Source organism: Myotis myotis, unplaced genomic scaffold, assembly GCF_014108235.1.
Source record: "Myotis myotis isolate mMyoMyo1 unplaced genomic scaffold, mMyoMyo1.p scaffold_m19_p_2, whole genome shotgun sequence".
Taxonomy (NCBI): Eukaryota; Metazoa; Chordata; class Mammalia; order Chiroptera; family Vespertilionidae; genus Myotis; species Myotis myotis.
Genome location: NW_023416324.1, coordinates 132,413,640 through 132,430,415, shown reverse-complemented (window position 1 = coordinate 132,430,415; position 16,776 = coordinate 132,413,640). Strand labels below are relative to the sequence as shown.

The 16,776-nt window shown below is 39.5% G+C and overlaps 1 long non-coding RNA gene across 1 annotated transcript in view; it reads right to left on the bottom strand.

The window, feature by feature from the left end:
• Positions 1–4,302: 4,302 nt before the first annotated feature.
• LOC118675411 overlaps positions 4,303–16,776 on the bottom strand; it is a 76,762-nt gene continuing 64,288 nt past the window's right edge. Inside the window, exon 4 of the long non-coding RNA XR_004973897.1 lies at positions 4,303–4,370. This is a non-coding gene — a long non-coding RNA (uncharacterized LOC118675411). The remainder of the gene's footprint in view (positions 4,371–16,776) is intronic.

The window sequence follows — 16,776 nt, the reverse complement described above, 5'->3', positions numbered from 1 at the left end:
AATACAGATTCATAAGAAAAATAAATATGTCTTATTGCTTTAAACCACTAGGATTGGGGTGGTTTCTAGGCAGCCATAGATCACTGGAACATAGGCGATTGGTGAAAGGGTCTCGATGGGTAAGGAGTAGATTGGCTACTTCTTTTGATTAGGTGGAGAGATGATAGCACAGGGGGTGGAGGAGAATGATTGCATGTTTCACTAAATCAGATGACAATCATATTTTTAACCCAGAAGGTAAAGAATGGATTTTAATGATTCTTGAAAGCAGCAACATTTTAGGAAAGCTCCTTATTAACCTGTTGGGGATGTGCCATAAATAAGATTCATAGCATAAAACTGCTTTGCCATCACTGAATTTTATCAGTGACAGAAAAAAAATTATGTTCTGAATACAGGAAAAGTAACCATAAAATATGAACTTACTCTCCCTCAAAGAAACTGTTGAAATTTGAAAGTTTTTCCTAAATCCCAGAGTACAATCTAAAGCTGTTTGAGACCTTACTAAAATACTCATTAAATATGATTTTTAAAATTCTGTATTTTCCTCAAGAATACATTGTTTTTATTATAAATCTAGAGTCCCGGTGCACGAAATTTGTACACTCTGGGGGAGGTCCCTCAGCCCGGATTATGAGAGGGTGCAGGCCAGGCTGAGGGACCCCACCAGTGCAGGATCAGGGTCAGGGAGGGACACGGGAGGCTGGCCAGCTGGGGAGGGACTGAGGGAGGTCTCCAGGATGTGTCCAGCCCATCTCGCTCAGTCCCGAACTGCTGAACCCCAACAGCAAGCTAACCTACCGGTCAGATCATCTGCCCCCTGGTGGTCAGTGCACATCATAGAGAGCGGTTGAATGGCCTTAGCATATCATTGGCATATTACACTTTGATTGGTTGAATGGCCAACCAGACACTTAGCATATTAGGCTTTTATTATATAGGATATAACCCTTGATTATACACCCAAATAACCAGAACCATAACAACATGGCTTGCCCCACTGCTATTTAGTCTTTTTTGAGAATACTTGTGAATTGCTTGCTTGTTTGTTTTTTATTTTATTTTGTGTTTTGTTTATTCAAGTTTCATTAACTTCTATAAATGATGGTTTGGTAAAAGATTATCATCCTTATAATTCCTATTTTGCTCCATAATTACAGTTTTGAAAATCTTCCAAATATTCCAGAAACAAGTCACCAGTGCAGAACCCTTTTCTAAAGAGTATTACTGTGCATGACTAGTGGTCACTTATATATTGTCACATACATTTTATATTTGGGGGACAGCAATTTGACACATGGATATTGAAATCTATTTGTAATAAGCCTTATTGCTATGCTTCTTGCATTCCTCAAATGATGCATATAAGGAAAATTTTCAAAAGCCAATTGCAAGGGAAAAATAATTAAGCTCTAGGTAAAAGAAAACAGAGTTTATCAACTCACTAGGAAACTTTCTTCCAGGGCATAAGGCAACATAAATCACACCCCACTCTCTGCCTCTGGAAAGCTTGCTCTAGGCTAAAAACAGAGGATGCTGAGATAGCTATGTAACTGTTGAAGTGATGAATATCTATACTAGAAAAAGACTGCATGAAAAGTTGAATTAGCAGCCACAATTTAAAAATTGGGAGTTTCCATCTAAAAATTCAGTTCTCTAGCTTCTCTTAAAAAGAGAATAACTGGCAGGCTTGTGCCCACATTCCCGCATGGCAGCCTCTAGCTAGGCAGCAGAGTGTCTATTAGAAGGGACCTAGGAGCTCCAGTCCTCGCCTCTCTCTGCTTGGGCTCCCTAGGGCTGTCTGTCCAGTTTCCATCTACCGTCTCACTTAGACCGTTTATTTTCTTATAGTTAAATTATGAAAAAGAGAAATATTTTTGTGTCCATATTTCTAGCAAAAGTAAGAAGACAAAATTTAATTGAAAAAGGGCAAATGATTCCAGAAATATTGGTTATATCCAAGCTACTTTGCTTAATTATATTTCTCATTCCTTGCCCCCATAGGAATTGAGCTTACTTCCCCTGTTTTTAGACAGTCAGGATAAATTTTTTGAGCCAAAAGAAAACTGTTGACTGTACTTCCCTAGAATATGCTCACTGAGAAAGTCAATCCAACCATCCTTGGTCATTTACAATTTTGCTTTACCTTTTCAACAGTTTACCTTCAGTCTCAGCATTATAATTCTCACATATGTTAAAATACTTTCTGAAAGGGTTAAGAGAATAAAATGGGGCAGAGAGAAAACTTATTGTGCTCAGCAGATATCTTGCAGAAAGCTTGCAACCTTGAGCACACGTAGCCCAGATAACCACTAGCCATCTGATGCTGAGAGGAACCAAGGGCAGACCAGACTTTTGCTATCAGCAAAGTGGCTTACAGCCAGCAAAAATTAATAAAAACCTATCTCTCCCTGCTCTCTTCGCTGACTCCATTTCGTCGGACTCAGCCCACCTGCACCCAGATGCCTGGAATAAAATCTCTTTCGAAACATTATGGCCTCATATCATAGGTGCACGAACCCGGCCCACTCAGAACCTTTCACTTGCCAGCTTCAGGTTATCATTACCCTTAGCAGTCTCCTGTCTTGTGGCCATTAACCCATTCGGCCATTCCCGAGTACCACAATCAAAGCCACGGGAAGGCAGGGTATGTTTCTAGTACCACAGAATATTTTAACCATCCATTTAATTTCAGTTCCCAGTTTCCTCTAATGGTCTCCTTACCCAGACTGTAGAAATTTAAGCAATCCAACTTAAGTTTGAAAAACAAAAATCTTCCTCTTATAGAATAAAATAAATTTTAAAGCAGATTATTCAGGTAAATGCCTGAATTTTTTATTTTGTTTTGTTTTGCTTGGGAAAAATTACCCTTGTAAACCTTGGGTGGAGATGGGAATATAGAGCCCATTTCCTAGTATTAGGAAATGATCAGACCTCACAAATCTAATGTGAGTGGTTGCAAGTGCCTCTGTTGCCAACCATGGCCTTGGGAAAGCAAAATGCCCTGAGCAGGGTCATCTATAATGAGGTAATGTCAATAATTTTAAAAGTAAACAAACCCAACTGTTAAAATAGAAGTAGGTATAGATATATAGTCATGCATGTGGATAGAAATAGAGATAGATAGAGATAGAGATAGAGATAGAGATAGAGATAGAGAGAGAGAGAGAGAGAGAGAGAGAGAGAGAGGTAGAGGTAGAGGTAGAGGTAGAGGTAGAGGTAGAGGTAGAGGTAGAGGTAGAGGTAGAGGTAGATAGAGATAGATAAAGATAGAGATAGATGATAGAGATAGAGATAGAGATAGAGATAGAGATAGAGATAGAGATAGAGATAGAGATAGATAGAGATAGAGATAGATAGAGATAGATACAGACATGGAAATACAGAGAGATTTCCAGACACAGAAGAAACAGCAGAAAGCATTAACAGGTAATCAACAAAAGCCAGAGCAGTGCTTAAGCTGTTTTCAGTTTGGGGCGGTACTGGTTGGTCATTAACGTCTGCTTCTGGGAGAAGCAAGTTAATAGCAATGTTGCTGAGGCTTTATCTGCTTTCTTTCCTCAGGAGCAGCTATCCTGATTTCTTTAGGCCTAGGGGAAAAAGAGAAACAGTCACCTGTTTCTGGGTCTCTATTGAAGCTTAAAATGAAAAATAATAGTCCAATTTAATAAAAGGAATTTCCTCTCTCCTGGAGCTGCTGGAAAGAGTGCAAACCATTCATCGAGGTGTTCGAGTTTTTGTGCAGCTGAACAGACGATGGATAAAAGTTCCGGTGCTCTGTAATTAGCGCTGGGCAAGTGCTTCAGGCAGGCGTCCAATGCCCAAAGACACAGCATTGCTGTGGCCTGCCAAACCAAGACTTTAAGTAGCCTTAGTTTCTATTCTTTCAAAAGTATGAATTGTAATTGCCATTTTCTGAGACAAATGAAAGACTAACCTGCCTCCTCACAGTGCACATTTCTAGAAGGGATCCTCTATGGTTATATCAAGAAACCAGCTCTAACTCTTTCCAAGTCACTGAAGGCAGCAGTGATTATCACACGAAATGCATGAAATGTTCCACCGTGTCATTATTTATCAAGGGGAGATCTATCCATCATCCACAGTAGAGCCACGGAGGGGAGAGGGATATGGCAAATGCATATTCCCAGGCCCTGGGCCAGACTATAAAATCAAAATCTCCCAGGTTAAAAGTCAGATTCTGTATTTTTCAGCAGATTCAATGATTCTTATTCACGTTGAAATTGGAGACCCATTGGTCCAGGGTCATTTTATCATTCCACAAGAATGTATTAGGTACTCACCTTTTAGGCTCGTAGATACTAGTTATTCAGTAGTGAGAATCACAGGCAATTTTACTCTCATCAGTCCTATAGACGTGTAAAATATAAAATGAGTAAGTATGCAAGTAAATCTATTACGACAAATCATGATCACCCCTATGAAGAAAAGAGGATGCATCACAAAAACAGGAAAAGGCAGGAATCCAAGTAAGGAGGCAGATGTGGAGAGCCCTCTCTGAGGAGAATTTTCTCTCCGCCCCCCACCCCCCCAAATATCTTTTTTTAAAATATGTTAAAACCCAGATTTCTTGCTATGACCTTGGAAAACTTAAAGTCAGCTCCAAGAAGATTTAAGATAATTCAGTTTTGTTTGTATCTATAAATATTTGTGAATATTCTATTATATTTGATCCTCACAGCAAACCAGTGAGGTCATCAAAGTGAATATTTTCATCCTTATGTACAGAAGGGACAACTGTGACTTGACTATAGGTCTTATTTCAAAATGACTTCACAGATGAAGAGGGAGAATTCAACAGAGATCCAAAATAGATGTTTTAGGCCATCCAGAAATGTATTTCCTACTGAAGGAAATGTAAAATTGTCCTAATAGAGTAGAATGCCTTCTGCCTTGATATCCAAAATTCTCTTGCCTTTATCAAGTCACATGATACTACTTTATCAAGACTTTAATTTTAGAAATTTCCCTGAGATAATTTTAGTTCTTAGCTTTGTATTGAGGAGGATATTGTACTAGATCTTTGCAAAAATGATTAATGCATGACCCTATCTCTCATAGAACTTGCAAACTAATGACTAAGAGGAAGATACAACAGCTATCTATAATATAACCCCAAATTAAATAAGTAGTAAATTAAATTTTGACAGAATTAACTCATTGAGCAAATATTTAATGAACACCTACTATGTGAGAGTAGCTCTTATGACAGGTGAACCAAGCAAAGCATTTTTATTCAGGTGAACTATGCTTTTAATCAGAAAAAAGACACTGACAGGTAGAAAAGTAGAAGAAAGACCATGCTGAGGGGAGAACACAGACAAAATTAAAGAGTGGTAAAAGCATATAACATGTAGGAAATGTAAATATGGAATTTTTTAAAGTTTATAAAATGATGTAGAAGAACAGAATGAAAAGTTTGAGATTAGTTCAGAGAAAATCCGTACTGATTTGGGAACTGTTTAAGACTTTATTCTGAGGCAAAGAAAAGCCATTGTAAGTTTGAAGAGTGGATAAATACACTCCACATACCTGAATTGCAAAAGGTCATGTAAAAAAAGTATGCCTCATATTTTTCTTTGGTTTTATACTTCTTTAATGTAATATATATATCCCTAAAATTATAAAATGTTTAAGACTATCAAATAGATATATGTAATTCTCTTTGAAAATCACACTGTCAAGAACCAACTCAGGTAAATGTTTAAGACTATCAAATAGATATATGTAATTCTCTTTGAAAATCACACTGTCAAGAACCAACTCAGGTGGCTATTATTACATGGCCATGAATTCCTTTCTGAAGAACACAGGCAGAGTGGATCGGAGGGCTCAGCTCATTAGAAACATGCCACTCCTTGTACCTGGGCAAGCACTGTGATTTCTCAACACTTACTATAGTGCCTAGCACTTAGCATCAAAATTTTATGAATGAACGAGTAAATATATGGTAGGTCACAGTTCTGTATAACCAACTTTGAAACTGATATTTTCAATTATTATATATATACAGGTTTAATTTTATTTTCCTTGACATGATATTACAAAAAAAGACATATTTTCACATCACATCCTGAAAATAGCCTCCTCATTTGACTATAGTCCATCTGAATATAGGAGGACAAACTGAGAAAGTAATCAATGTAGATTAAGTAGTCAAGATAGATAAATAGATAGAAGATTAGATAGATAGATAGATAGGTAAATAGATAGGGAATAAGTAGATAGATAATAGATATACTGATAGACATATATACACAGGTACATATATATGCACATGCATGTATTTGAATAATTTTTACATTTAAATTAAGTCTGATTAAAAATATGAACTACTTTTAACAAAAGTTAAAGTAAAATTGTACTTTTACTTTATATCATCTTTTCCAGATTGAAACCAAAGCAAATAAAAGTATAGCTCATTTAAACAAAATTTAACACAAATTTAAATAGTAACATAAAGTCATCCTGTCACAGGTATCAAGTTTCCTCTTACTGAAACTTTTTTTACATGGCAGCTGCAATTTCTGTAATTATCACAATATATAAAAATCACTTTCATGAGTGAGGTTATTGTTTTTCTTTTTTATGTGATGATTAAATCTCCCTAGAAACATACCATCACATTGCAATTCCAAATAATCGCCAAGACTAAGAAATCACAACTAATTGGGGGAAAATATAAATGACATCAAATCTTACCAAACTAAGTAACACTGGGAAGGGAAATAATTTGGTTTTTAGCCCTAGCTGGTTTGGCTCAGTTGATAGAGCGTCAGCCTGCGGACTGAAGGGTCCCGGGTTTGATTCTGGTCAAGGGCACATGCCTGGGTTGCAGGCTCAATCCCCAGTGGGGGGTGTACATGAGGCAGCCGATCAATGATTCTCTCTCATCATTGATGTTTCTATCTTTCTCTTCTTCTCCCTTCCTCTCTGAAAATCAATACAAATAAAAAATAATAATAATTTGTTTTTTATAGGGTGTCTATCATTATTATTGGCAACTCTACAGATAAGAAACACAAAGATGTTAAGCTATCAAATAGTTTTATTAGAAGGTCATACACTTTGAAATTACCATTATTAGCATGGAGCAGAATTCTCTCCAGCTGCTCATTCTAGCCAACATAGTGGGTAAACGATCATTTTAAGGTAATATATTTTTAGTCATCCACTTAGAAGTTTTTTTAGTTGAAAATACAAATAATAAAGGTATGAATATGTGTATGGGACTACAGATATAGGATTTTCCTGTGCTCTTCAAGAAATGGATAATCTAAAAGTCACAAAGAAAATTTTAAATTGGGTTTTAATCATCAGGACTAACTAATCAAATAATTTGAATCAAGAAGGTTTAATGATGTATTTAGCCCCTTACTAGGTAGAATACTTGAGTATAATTATTTAGGTGTAATGAGCAATGAACACCACTTTATATTTTAAGCAATGTGCCATTTTACAGTGAACTAGAATGATTACAAAAATCCCCTTCCCTCTATCCATGACACCTTGTCCTGTCACTCTCACTCTGAGCTTGACCATGTGATTTGTTTTGATCAATGGGATGCTAGCAAATATGACATAAGCAGAAGCTTGAAAAGTAGTTGTGAATTGGTAATTATTCTCAATGGATGATGAAAGACTACATAGACCAGAGATGAAGCATCCCAGACAAGCTTTCCTATACCAGGCAATCTACCAGCTAATATACAAGAAAGTCAAGCAGAAATCAACTGGGCTTGGCCATATTAACAGAACCACCCAGCTGAACTCAGCACAAATTATCATCTAACAGAATCACAAATGAAGTAAATTACTGTATTTTCAAGCACTACAATTTAGGATGTTCTGTTACAAAGAAAAAGTTAACCAATACTTAGATTAAATTAGTTTCAAAAACCCATTGAGTTTTGTAAAGTTCCAGATGTTTGTACATCATTCTATCTAGCTCTAATCGCCCTATAACTTCAAAGGCCTAGATAAGTGACATTACTTTAATGCAAATAAAACTTCATGAATCTTGGGATAATTTATAAATGTATTTTCTCCCATTCCACATAATAAAGAGGTCAAAATGCAATGTTCTTTTGGTATGAGGATCTTGAAAGTCTATATTTTAAATGTGCACAATTTTATGCTACTTATAGGTGTTATGCTTTTTAAGAAACAATTTGTGATTTTTTGATATGCTAATGTACTTTTGGTATGTCTGTATTTGAAGGCCTGTATTTGAAATATGCACAATTTTAGGAATAATATAGCTATTCAAGTTTCAACAAATATTTTAATCATCAAAATATTAATATATGAGAGGCCTGATGCATGAAATTTGTGCAAGAGTAGGCATTCCTTTCCTCGGCTGTCAGCACTGTCTTCCCTCTCTCACCCGGGATCTGGGCTTCCCTCGCAGCCCCAGCTTTGTCCATAAGGTCGTCTGGAATACATCCAGAAGGACATCTGGTCTAATTAGCATATTACGCATTTATTATTATAGACTAGAGGCCCGGTGCACAAAAATTTGTGCACTCAGGGGGGAGGGAGGGTCCCTCAGCCCGGCCTGTGCCCTCTCGCAGTCTGGGACCCCTCGGGACATAACGACCTGCTGGCTTAGGCCTGCTCCCGGGTGGCAGAGGGCAGGCCCAAACCCTAGGTGCAGCCTCTGGTCGGGCTCAGAGCAGGGCTGATTGGGGAGTTGGGGCACCGCCCCCTGTCATGCACAGAGCAGGGCGGATCAGGAGGTTGCGATGCCACCTTCAGTCATGCTCAGGGTAGGGCCAATTGGGGGGTTGGGGCACCGCTCCCTGTCACACTCAAATCAGGGTCGATGGGGAGGTTGCGGTGCCACCCCCTGTCACACTCAGAGCAGGTCAATCAGGGGGTTGGGGCGTTGCCCCTGTCATGCACAGAGCAGGGCGGATCAGGGGGTGGGGGCACCGCCCTCTATCACCCACAGAGCAGGGCAGATCATGGGTTTGGTGCACCGCCACTGTCACACTCAGGGCAGGGCCGATGGGGAGGTTATGGCTCTAGCCCATCACACACAGAGCAGGGCCCATGGAGGGGGGGTTGGGGCGCCGCCCTCTATCACCCACAGAGCAGGGCCGATCAGGGGGTTGGGGCGCCACAACTCTCACACTCAGGGCAGGGCCGATGGGGAGGTTATGGCTCTACCCCGTCACACACAGAGCAGGGTCCTGGGGGGTGTTGGGGCGCCGCACCCTGTCACACACAGAGCAGGGCCGATCAGGGGGTTAGGGCGCTGTACCCTGTCACACACAGAGCTGCAGGACAATCAGGGGGTTTGGGCGCTGCCCCCTGTCACGCTGATCCCGGTGCTGGGAGGCATATTACCCTTTTACTATACAGGATAGAGGCCTGGTGCATGGGTTGGGGCTGGCTGGTTTTCCCTGAAGGGTGTCCTGGATCAGGGTGGGGGTCCCCACTGGAGTGCCTGGTCAGCCTGGGTGAGGGGATGATGGTTGTTTGCAGCGTGTCATACACCCTTCAGGGTGGGGGACCCCGTGGGGTGCCTGGCCAGTCTGGGTAAGGAGCTGAGGGCTGTTTTCAGGCTGGCGGGTAACTGAAGCTCCCAACTGCTCCTTTTTTTCTTTTTTTTTTATTCTGGGCCAGCTTTAGCTCTGGCTCCAACTCTGAGGCTTCTGCTGCTGAAAGCAGGTATCTGGTTTGTTTGGGTTCTATAATGAAACACTGTATCAATTCCAGCTCTGAGATCCTGGTGGGCTGAAAGCAGGTTTCTGGGGTTTTGTTTAGCTTCTATATTTGTTACAATGTTTCAAACTGCAAGCTCAAAGGCCGGCAAGGCAGGCGGGGAACATTGGAGTCCTCCGTCACTGAAGCAAGCAAGCCTCATGTTAGCTTCAAGCTGCCTGGCTGCCGGCCGCCATCTTGGCTGGCAGTTAATTTGCATATCTCGCTGATTAGCCAATGGGAAGGGTAGCGGACGCATGCTAATTACCATGTTTCTCTTTTATTAGTTAGGATACTTTTTGAGAGTTATCTAAGTAGCCAGCTAGAACAACAATGAATTCAAAAATAGACATTCATGTAACTTTAATTAGTAGGCTTCAAAAGCTATTATTTAAGAACTTCACATATTGTTTTTGTTTTGTTTCCTGTTTATGGAGGAGACCTGAAAGAAGGGAAGTAACCTGAATGCATATGCTTCATATTAAGAAAGTTAATGGTTTATCTGATCATTTCATTTGGGTATATATTTTAGCAAAGTATTGACTCTGAAAACTAATCATTGGAAAAAATAATGCTTTGTCAGTAAGCAATTTGACAATATACACACATAAAATTTATTTGTATATAAAGATGTATGTAAATACTTCTCTAAGTTTTAGTTTACAGGACATTCAGAACTGAGATGGGAAAGACTTAAAGGTAGCTAGATGACTGATGTAAAAAGGAATTGAATTGAATTTGACAGTGAAACATAAATTGTTATCTTAAGTATAATGTTATCTAAGACTTACACAAAATGGACTGATGTATAGTTATTTTGTTTTATAGCTACAGGGCAAGGCCACAACACATGGGTATAGTTTCATTTAAATCAGTGGAAATATGATTAATATTACTAAGATTATGTCAATCCAAGGGTGGAAATAAAAATTTAAACAACAGATCTCCTAATTAATGTAACAGTGGAGCGTCCTCTTTCAGTCTGGAGTCTTGTGGTTGGATGGTGCCTGAAATCACAGTAGCACAGACATGGTAAAGTAAACTCTCATTAGAGAGAAGAAGGTCAACTGGCTCTCCTAAACGACATTAGGTCAAAAGCAAAGATGAAAGCACATTTCACAAGTATCCCAAAGGTGAGCCTAGATTTGACCTTGAGTAGAGTAACTTAACCTAATGTAATTTTTCTAAGGACCTATATATTCTTCATGAATTTTTTAAAATTATAATTTATTCTCTGCTTTCACTGTTGGGAATTTAAAATTGAGTATATTTTTAGGATGAAGGACCATAATGTAAACCGGGGGTCCTCAAACTACGGCCCGCGGGCCACATGCAAATACAAATATTGTATTTGTTCCTATTTTGTTTTTTTACTTCAAAATAAGATATGTGCAGTGATCATAAGAATTTGTTCATAGTTTTTTTTTAAACTATAGTCTGGCCCTCCAATGGTCTGAGGGACAGTGAACTGGTCCCCTGTTTAAAAAGTTTGAGGACCCCTGTTGTAGACCATTGAAAGCCAATTGAGAAGTAAGGGTAGTTAAAGTTGAAGCAATGGATGTCTTAGGTAAGGAGAAGTTGCCAGGACAACTTTGTGGAACAGGCAAGCATTCTCAAATGTTCATAGATTGTTTATGTTTTGTTTTGTTTTGTTTTGTTTTGTTCATTTGTTTGTTTTTATATATTTTTATTGATTGGCTGCTTCCTGCATACCCCACACTGGGGACCAGGCCCACAACCTGGATACGTACCCTTGAGCGGAATCGAACCCAGGACTTTTCAGTCTTCAGGCCGATGCTTTATCCACTGAGGCAAACCAGCTAGGGAAGATTGTCTATGTTTATAAACATTATAAAATGTCTATGCTTACAAACATTATAGAATATCTACCATAAATATCTGGGGATGGGGACTTAGGAAGTTGCTGAAATTCCTTGTAGGAAATGACCTAGAAATGTAGGGATTTCATTTTTAAAAGAATGATTTTAACAACATATAAAGTATAAAGTTATGAAAAGATTGCTGATATGTATATTAATTTAATAAAAAACTAAATCAAACTTTGTTACATTTAAAGCTATGTTCTGTTTCCTTAATACATAAAGTAAAAAAGTAAAACTAAGTAATGAAGACCTGCCTTAATTCATATTCTGAGATGTGAGATTGAATATCATTACAACCATTTAATAACAAAGTATTATTTTATGAAAAAGGCCAACTGCCCCTGTTAGGTTTGCTCGAGCAATTGAATTGATACCCACCCCCGACCCCCCGACCAGGAACTGGCTCTTCAGACTATTTCATCATGGATATTCCCTTTGTTGAAGACCACATTTCATTTGTGGTGACCACATCCCCCTCCAGGTATGCATAAAGAAGTCTCCACCCAGAAAAAAAATCCTGCCAAATGTCCTTTAAAAGCCGCTGACTCCCTTCACTGGGTGCTGAAGCCATCCAGGCTCAGCCACCTGGTGTACAGTAAATTCGTAATCCCTCACCACTCTGGCCTCCTGCGTTCCTCCTTCAGCGACCTAACAGCCCCCAAATAAATCACAAAGCAGTAGCAAGCACTGAAACTGACAAGGACATTTTATCGGAACTAGTTTTTCCTTAGGGCTTGACTCATGTGGAAAAAGGAGATTGTCTGGAGCAGGAAAGCAGAGTTTTATTTCTTTTGTATTTTGAATAAGATTGGTCAACCTAGTCCTGAGAAATGTATCTCTTTTTAAAGCCCCAAACTGTAATCCAAATACACTATTAACCTAAGTGTGACCTCATTGCTAATAGTTCCTGCCTACCTGTAGGTGTTATGCTTTTGAAGAAACAATTTGTAATTCTTTGATATGTTAATTTAATATGTGTTATAACTTCCTTTTGTTAATAGTGTCCTTTTGTACATTGGATACTAATTGTTAAAATGGCTTTTTATTTAGAGGATATTTTTCAGATGAGAAACACCTCAAGTGAATATTTCAAGCCTGTACAGCTCTTTGTCACTATACGAGAGGTCACCACTCCCTACATCATTGAAGTAAACAGCAACTTGGGTAATACTCGAGGGCATCACTTCATCCTATCTAATAATAGACAAACATGGCAATTGACCTTACCTTTGCTACGCCTCCCATTGGCTAATCAGCGAGATATGCAAATTAACCCAACCAAGATGGTGGCCGGCAACCACACAGCTGAAGCGAGCAGGAGGCTTGCTTGCTCCAGTAATGGAGGAAGCCAAGGTTCCCCGCCTGCCGCGGACCGGCTCTGAGTTCTGAAAGTAACAAAGTTTCAATTATAGACGCTAAACAAACCCCAAATACCTGCTTTTAGCAGGCCATGGCCACAGAGCTGGAGCGAGCAGGAGCCCGGCTCTTAGCTCCAGTGACGGCAACAAAGTTCCAATTATAGAAGCTAAACAAACCCCAGAATAAAAAAAAAAGAAAGAAAAAAAAGAGAGGCTGGGAGCTTCAGTCGCCAGCCAGCCTGAAAACAGCCATCAGCCCCTCACCCAGACTGGCCAGGCACCCCAGTGGGGACCCCCACCCTGAAGCGGGTGTGACCAGCTGAAAACAACCATCATCCCCTCACCCAGGCTGGCCAGGCACCCCAGCAGGACCCCCACCCTGATCCAGGACACCCTTCAGGGCAAACCAGCTGGCCCCCACCCATGCACCAGGCCTCTATCCTATATAGTAAAAGGGTAATATGCAAACTGACCTTAACAGCAGAAATACTGGGAATGACTGGTCACTATGACACACACTGACCACCAGGGGGCAGACGCTCAATGCAGGAGCTGCCCTTTGGTGGTCAGTGCACTCCCACATGGGGGAGCTCTGCTCAGCCACAAGCCAGGCTGATGGCTGCCAGTACAGCAGTGGTGGTGGGAGCCTCTCCTGCCTCCTCAATAGTGCTAAGGATGTCCAACCGCAGCTTAGGCCTGTTCCACGCTGTCAAGTGGACATCCCCTGAGGGCTGCTGGGCTGCCAGAGGGATGTCTGATTGCCAGCTTAGGCTCAATCCCCCGGGGAGCAGGACTAAGCCAGAAGGTGGTCATCCCCCGAGGTGTCCGAGACTGCGAGAGGGCACAGGCAGGGTTGAAGGACGCCCCCCCCCCCCCCCCGGAGTGCACAAATTTTTGTGCACCGGGCCTCTAGTATTATAATAATTATCTTTCACAATAATGATCAAAATGAAAAAATTAAATAGTTTTAAGAGTAAATACTTTTATAATACAGTGAGAGTAGAGTTTGGATTGTAACCTAAGTATTCTTAGATCTAATCCATCTAATCCTTGTCCTATGCCTAACAAGGTGTTTGATGTGAACCAAGCTATACAATCACTCTGGACTTCCCTTTGTTTCTGTAAAATGAGCAGGTTATACTAAGATCATAATTCTGTTTCTAAAATACTGTTATTTATGGTCAGTTTCTCAACTTCTAAGCAATAAAACCCTCAAGAGTTCTGTAAGGTAGAGCAAAAGTTTGGCAGAATTTCCAATAATTAAGTATATCTTATTCTTGAAAATTTAGATCAAAGAAAGAGTGGTAGACTTAGAGACATGACTATTATTGCCCAGTTGTGGAGAATGGAGTCAGAAGACAACTCACGGTTAATAGATCCCTGTAGGTTCCAGAACCTGGGTCCATCTTGTTTGTACAGAGTCATGTTGCTCAAGGTCAAACCCTCTATAGGGCAGTCCACATCCAGTGATTAAGAGAAGTGATGGCCCAACATAGAACAGTCGCATGGTGATACACCTTCCAGAATTCCCCACTGGATAGGCTAGAGTTTTGTTAGTCCTCCCTCAAAGTTCATCTTTCTCCTTTCTATCTGTTCCATTCTTTTACTTTATTTCAGGAGTTGAGAACCCTAATAAACATTTGCACCATAAATTCTATCTTAGCATCTATTTCCAAAGAACTTAACTTGGGACTAAACCTTCTACAGGCCTATGCACAATGGTGGGTTGTACTCCTAGCACAATATCCCATGTCTTCATAAGTTCACACCAACTCCAGAGACCAAGGCTAAGAATTCAACAGGTTAAAGTTCAAAAAACCTGTTTTTATTTTTCTATAAATGTTTATGCTATAATTTAATATTGGATTACTCTATTAAATGGAGATAAAATTTCAGGATTCACCTGTATTAGAGGGATCAGGAGGAATCTAATTTCATGAAGATTCCCCAAAGCTTGTCTGAATATGTTAGAACCAACAGGTTCTAGGCCTTGAAGAAAATGCTAGGGGTAGCAACTTACTAGAATGAATATCCTTTTATGCCCTGCATCCCAGAACTACTCCAATCCTAAAAGCACAGACAAGAGTCCATATATTTTTATATAAGTAGGTAAAGTATGATCCTTTCTTTCAAAGCACTAAGTTTGCTTAGTAAATAGGAACAACTTGGGCTACAAGAAAATTCTGAAATATTTCACTTTGATTAACCAGGACATTCAGCACCAGCTTTAAGTAGGTGTGTGTGTGCCTTACATAGATATTGTAGACATGCACATTCTCAAAGCCTACAGCAATGAGAATCCAGAATTGTGGAAAGTGTCCCATACTAGCCACTAAGGAAATAATTCCTAAAATATGGGCCCCCAGGCATTCTGCTCAGAATCATCCTGTAAACCTGCACATTCCAGGTAAAAAACATTTTTCTGAAAGTGAGAGTCTTATGAATAGAACTGTTAAATACAAGGATAATAAATTATAAGTTATCTACTACCTAGTGTGATATAACTAAACAAAAAACTAAAAGTGAACTCCCAAACCTCTCAGTATTAAAATGTTAAATTATCCTAAATAAAAAAAAATTATAAATAAATAAATTAATAATAATAAAAACTTCACCAGAGAGTTCCTGCTCTTGGCGTAATGACAAATAGAATCAGAACTTCAACACTAAACTTCAATCAACCTTGCTGGTTTAAGGTTTGTAATATTTGGCCAATAACCCAGAAATCTTACCTACTTCTCCCAAATAATTCATCGCCCCAAATGTTTCAATTAAAGTTTACCAAGTGAAGCAGAATTTATCTAAAATAAGAATTTAATACCATAAAAATATTAGAGGAATCCACAGGCAGCAAAATCTCAGACATATGCTAAAGCAATATCTTCACCAATACAGCTCCTAGGGCAATGGAAATTAAAGGGAAAATAAACAAATGGGACTGCATCAAAATAAAAATCTCTGTACAGCAAAAGAAACCATCAACAAAACAACAAGAAAGCCCACTGCATGAGAGAACATATTTGCCAATGTTATCACTGATAAGGGTTTGATTTCTAACATTTACAGGAAACTCATACAACTTAACAAAAGGAAGATAAACAACCCAATCAATAATTGGGCAACGAACCTAAACAAGCACTTTTTGAAACAGGATATAAGGAAGGCCAAGAGACATGTGAAAACATGCTCAAAGTCACTAATCATCCAACAGATGCAAATCAAAACAACAATGAGGTACCATCTCACACCTGTCAGACTGGCTATCATCAACAAATCAACAAACGACAAGTGCTGGAGAGGATGTGGAGAAAAAGGAACTCTCGTGCACTGCTGTTGGGAATGCAGACTGGTGCAGCCACTATGGAAGACAGTATGGAGTTTCCTCAAAAAACTAAAAATGGAGCTCCCATTTGACCCAGTGATCCCACTTCTAGGAATATATCCCAAGAAATCAGAAACACCAATCAGAAAGGATATATGCACCCCTATGTTCATAGCAGCACAATTTACAATAGCTAAGATTTGGAATCAGCCTAAGTGCCCATCAGCAGATGAGTGGATTAAAAAAGCTGTGGCACATCTACACAATGGAATACTATGCTGCTGTAAAAAGGAAGGAACTCTTACCATTTGCAACAGCATGGATGGAGCTGGAGAGCATTATGCTAAGTGAAATAAGTCAGTCAGAGAAAGATAAATATCACACAATCTCACTCATTTGTGGATTATAATGAACAACATAAGCCGATGAACAAAATAGATCTAGAGACAGAGAAGCTCAAACCTCAGAGGGAAGGTAGGGGAGG